Raw genomic sequence first — 6,000 nt, 5'->3', positions numbered from 1 at the left:
AAAAACTGTGTTGTCATCACAACAACTCAGTGAATGATGCATACTCCTGTGTTGTAGACACCATGTGCCTAATTAGAGTTGCGTAACTCAATGAGAGTTCACAAACTCCTAAGTGTCTCACCTAAAATAATAATTAAATAATGCATTAACCTAAGTAAAACTTAAGTAAGTGTAATAAGTAAATATTATTTACACCAATAGAAACTCTAGCTACAAAATGAACTAGGGCTAGAGTTTGGCAACATTAAAATGAGTATCATCTAGATTAGAACAAAAAATGCAACCATAAAAAATATGCATGTAAAATATCAGATAGGTGAATTAACATAAAGATGTTGCTTGCCAAGTGATTCCTACTAAGTGCAGTGTTCAATAAATTTCCAAATGTTCCCAAATAAAATTTCCTAAATTTTGCAATTGAAAAACAAAAAAAACCTAGTTGAAAAATCAACTTTGGCTAATCAGAAAATAAGAATTAACTAATAAAATCTCACTTCAATAAAATAATACAAGCAAAACTTTAGTCTCCTCCATTTTTAGGTCGGACTAATGAGTAATCTAAAATAGAATATAAAAGAATTGAAGCAAATACCCCAAAAAAATGACCATTACAACAATCAAATTCCAAGCCACAACTTGATCTCCTAATTATCCTTAAAACTCCTACACTCACTCTGTCATTATTAGTCCCTGCCTATAAAATGTTTTCATTAGACCTCCCTCAATTAATTTTTTATTTAGAAACAATTCAAAAATCTAAAGTTTGGTGAGCTTTATTTTTAAAATGTATTTTTGTAAATTAATTCTTAATTTCTTATTGGTTTACAACAAATTTTCTGTAGTTTTAACAATTTTTTAAATAAGAAAAATAAGGAAAAAAATCAAAACTAGATTATTTTGCATTAATTGTAGTGGTGAACTTTATCTAGTTATATGCCATGTGTGGTGCACTAGCTACGAAGCTTATAATGGATATAATTGTGGTAGGTCGTTGATTCCATACAGATTGTTAGGTAGTTTGTTGATGGCAATATAGGGCTATCTCCTTTAGCATCACATTATATTTCTTCCACGTATTAATAGGTGGGCCCAAAAATAGTTCGACTCTTGATTTATTTATTTGTAATATTTATTTATTAAAATATTAAAATAATATATTTTATTTTATTTTATTGTCATAAATATGTTAATATAAATATTTTAACATTTAGAACAACTATATTTCTATATTTTTGTATTGATGTGATTTAAAAATATATATTTATATAATATTAAAACAATTATCTAGTACAAATCATAATTAATATTAATAGATTTTTAAGTGATCAAATTTCATTTTAAATAATATTAATAATATTAATCATATGAAGATTTAATATTTAAGTGATAATGATATAATTGATATGAATCAATAAATTTGAATAAAAAATTACACATGTAAATTCTTATAGCAATATTACAATTTAATATATTTCTTATTTTATCAAATTAACTTCATAATACATAAATATTAATTTATTTTTAAAAATTATAAAATAAATATATAAAATGTATAAAAATAATATTAAAATATTAATATTATATATTCACATATTATATCTCTAACTAATATTATATAACATCCTTCATGCTCCAACTGGAGCTCTTGTTTCTAATGTCGAACATCAACATTTGTAAATACTCGTGAAATATCAGCATCAGAAATCTAATTAATAATAATTAATAATTCAAAAGCTAGCAGGAAGAGCCTTTCTTTCGCTACAACCGCTTCCGCAACGTCACCTGCAACCAGCAAGAATAAAGTCAAGCCTGCAAAGTCGAACTCTTTGAAGTTTGTAGATCTAATCCAAGACCGGCCTGCAGTTAATTTAAACTTCAAAAAAGAAAAGCCCCAACGCGAGGGCTGACTAGCATTATCTTGCAAAGCTTCTCCACCTGATTCGATGTCGAGACATATAAAAGTTGTTTTATTCAAATTTAGCTGGTGTTTGAGCATACTGTCATTGTATTTCAAAACTCTTTTGAAAATGAAGTATATAGGGGATGTCAGACGTAATTTACCAAGGAGGAGAAAAAAGGCGCAGAAGGAAGAAAGGATGTCGAGAAATTCAAAGAACTGGGTTTAAGGTACGCATGTTATTTTAAATCGTGGCAGAATTTAGACTGAGTAAAGAGTGCAGGAGCTCATAATAAACATTTTATTATGAGTGCTTTTGTAAAGGCAGGGGCGTGCTAGATAATTAGCATTATAATTTGATTGAATTTGCAAGGACAGGTGTTTGCTGGATAATATTTCATTTACTTTAAATCATTTAGGAAAGGTAGGGGTTTGCTGAATAATTCACATTTTATTCTGAGTGATTTGCATAGGCAGGGATTTGCTAAATAATGTGCATTTGATACTGAGTGATTTTTGCAAAGCAAGGGTTGGCTGGCTGGATAGTGTTTTTATTCTAATCATAGATGGAAAACTCACAGTTTTAATCGTGGAGTTTCAAGAACTTGTGAGTTTTTCAGCTCGCCGAGTTTTTGAGAGGAATTCGCAGAGTCAAATTATAGGATTCAATATGCTTCCAACAACGTTATCTTCCATAACCTGTCCTGGCTATTCGAGGTCAAATTAAAGCTGGATCAAAGATTTTCTAATGATTCTAACTCATTTTCTCACAAATTACTTTGTTTCAGTTCTATATTCTTGAGTCCTGATAGACTTTGCTCAGCCACTTGTTCTCACCCAAGACAAGCATTACTTTCCAGCAGGCCATAATGTGCTCACACTCACTCTCAGACTATTTTGCTATGATGTATTTACTTTAGTTTTTTAGAAACTATTTACTATGGCATATTTACTTCTGGTTTTATACAAACTAACTACATTGATGTATTTACTTTTAGTTTTATAGAAACTATACACTATTTGGCTTCCCCCCATCAGTGTTTCACATGAAAATGTGATTTTGCACCCACTTGCATTTATATGTATAAAGTCTGCTTGTTTCTTTTGTGTTTTCATTAACTTATTGGATGCATCTTCTCATTGAATTTTGAAACAAAAATGTATTTTAAATTAAACTTAAGTTGTTTTTAGGTTCTCAACTTTTTCAAAAAACTGGCTGAATTTTTTTGAAGTTTTTTTGAGCTTGGTGAGTTTTTGCCGAGTGAGAGTTTTCCATTAATAAGTGTGAGGTATTGATATAGAATAAGGCAGTTTAATTTGAGTGATTTTCTTATGGTAGAGGTTTACTGGCTGATCAGAAGAGGCAGTTTTATTAAGTGAAGGAACATCTAAAATTAGTTTTGACAGATTTTGTAAAGGCAGAGGTTTGAGAGATTAAATTCATAGGCAAAGAGAATTGTATTTGAATTAGAGAGAATTTGTTTTTATAGGTAAAGGGAAAGATGATCTGTACGGGATAATTACCGAGAGGCTGTTATATGGGCAAAGGGAAATTTAATTATAGTCTCTATTTTGTCTAATTTTGTAAAGACAGGGTTTTGTTAGATACTTAGTGCAGGAGTAGAACACATTTCTTGTGTGTTTGTTAAATTAGGATATTCTATTAGACTTGCAAAGGCTGAGGCTGGATAGTCAGTGAGAGATTATTTTAAAGAGAAGGGTAAAGGCAGTTTTTAGTTTGTGTTCTGAGACTGCCTTTATGTAAGCATTTCACAATGACAATGTTTTTTGGTTTACCATCTATATTGTTCAATTGAGGTGGACAACCATGACTCACATTTTGGATTTGTCTTTGTTGTTGGTAAGTGTCCTCCATATCCCCTTGAGATTTATGACATCGTCTAACAGCCTGTTGTGAGATCCTTAACTGGGATGGTACTTGTTTCCTAGACAGATGCATCTTTTGGTAGAAACAGCCAGCTCAACTGCCTTCAACTGGTATCAGAACAGGGTAATAGGTTCAAATTCCCTTGGGTAATGCTGAGGGGGAGATTGTTGGTAAGTGTCCACCATATCCCCTTGAGATTCGTGATTTCCTGGACAGATGTATCTTTTGGGAGAAATGGCCAGCCCAACTCCCTTCATTTGTGACCTCTAGTTTAGAGTATGCAAGATTTTCACCAGTAGGCCTAAGTTGTTTTCCATTCATCTTACATAATCAAGGGTGAAATTTCAACAGGGATGAGGACAGCAGTTAAGGGTTTTAACTGGATTATTGGTTTTCTAATTTTTAGTTTTTAATTTTAAAATTGTTGTAGGTTTGGTACTCTATTTGGAAGTATGCCTTTTATGCACAGTTTTAGGTAGGAAGCAACTTTTGTGTTAGAACGTGTTTAAAGTCATACTGGAGCAATCAGAAATGTCCAACTACCATATTGCAACAGATTTGAATCCTTCCACTGAGCTCTTGCTTTTACTGTTTCTCTTTGAATAAAAGGCGGATTAGAAGTGTCCTCCCTTCTGAGTCCTGACTGATTTGAAGCTTTGAATTTGTTAACTGCTAGACAGGATTGAGTTTGATTTAGTCTTGTTTAGCAGTTTGAATTTAGTTAAATCTTTCAGTTAGTCAGATAAACCATAAATAAGGTCAGTCTGTCATCTGGTTTATAGTTGTCCTTAGCCAAGAAGGTGGGAATTAGTTATTCAACTTCCAGAAATCTGTGGGAGTTGTTTGAATAACAGTTGATCTAGTATTCCTTGAATTTTGGAGTTTCTTGCCATGACTTTGTGCCATAATTTTATGATTGCAAAAGTAGTAGTTTATAGGTAGGATTGAGAGAGATGACTGTTTATCTAGAAAATTACAAAAAATAGAAACCTCGTTCTGTAAGCGACACATCTACAATAATCTCTTGGGCCTGGGACAAAATCTCGTAGGTACGATCACAGTTGGTTCTGAGGACATAAGCCTCCAGTAGCCATTACCATCTCAGTCATGCAATAGTAATTAGCAAGGTATAGGAAAGGAAGTTCCAGGAGTATCTGCAATCTATTAGGGAGTAACAACCATTATCAACCAAGCCCTCATCTGGCAATTGTGGATGCTAACCTGTACCCGGTAAGGGTTAGACTGTAAAGGAACCCCGGGCAATATATGAGATGCCTATTTGTGCCCTCAAACTGTGCAAATATTGGCACCAAAGTTGAATATAGAGATCAGGGATTTGGTGATGCCTCTCTTGTTTATAGCTTTGAGATATGTAGACATCAGCATGTTCTAATCATGTATCTAGGGATGTGTGGGTTGTGATTATGTTTTGCCTTGGTGTGACCATTATATATTATGCTTCAATGTGTATTGGGTGCCTTTATGTATAACGATGGGTATGGGCTGCCATCAAATCATTTGATGGTATGATACTTCATCATTGATCAAGATAAATATTAAATGTCAATGTATAGTTCACTAACAAGCTATGTGAGTATCATATATGTCTATGTTCATGATTTCAATGCAAATCAGAAAATTATTATAATTACAAAATCAAAATGTAGTTCATGATTCAATTTTCATCAATCAGAATTCAAGATTCACTTATCATAATCATAAGGATTCTAAAACAATGTGATGTCTCCACTTTTGGATTTTATTTGAATGCTGTAACCTGTAACAATTTGTTAGTACAATATAGAAAAATGTATTGTAAACATGTTAGAAATATTGAACTAATTAAACATTAGGCTAACTACTACCCTTGCTAACCCCTCCTAATCTCCCGGAGAGAGACTCTTCTCAAATCACCTAACCCTCTAGCGAGAATTACTTCTTGATTAGGAAATCATCATATAAAGAGTGTCTTCGTAGGCCTCTATTTGGGATCTCTGATTAAGCACTTTATTTGCTAGAGATCCCACCTCTAACTAAGTCTCTTATCTTTGACATATGCATATGTTTGACCACTACAATATATATTGTCTCTAAGAGATTCTCTACAAATCTCTCTTAGGGTTCCAACTTGGAATCTTGACATTCATGACGAATGGCCTCTGGCCTCTATGAGTTCTCTTTAAGAGAAGAACTCAACATTCATAATGAATGTTCT

Source organism: Cupressus sempervirens, chromosome 5 (assembly GCF_028749045.1).
Source record: "Cupressus sempervirens isolate cs-2001-9-10 chromosome 5, ASM2874904v1, whole genome shotgun sequence".
NCBI lineage: Eukaryota > Viridiplantae > Streptophyta > Pinopsida > Cupressales > Cupressaceae > Cupressus > Cupressus sempervirens.
The sequence above is the reverse complement of the archived record's forward strand: the minus strand, read 5'-3'. Positions refer to the sequence as shown.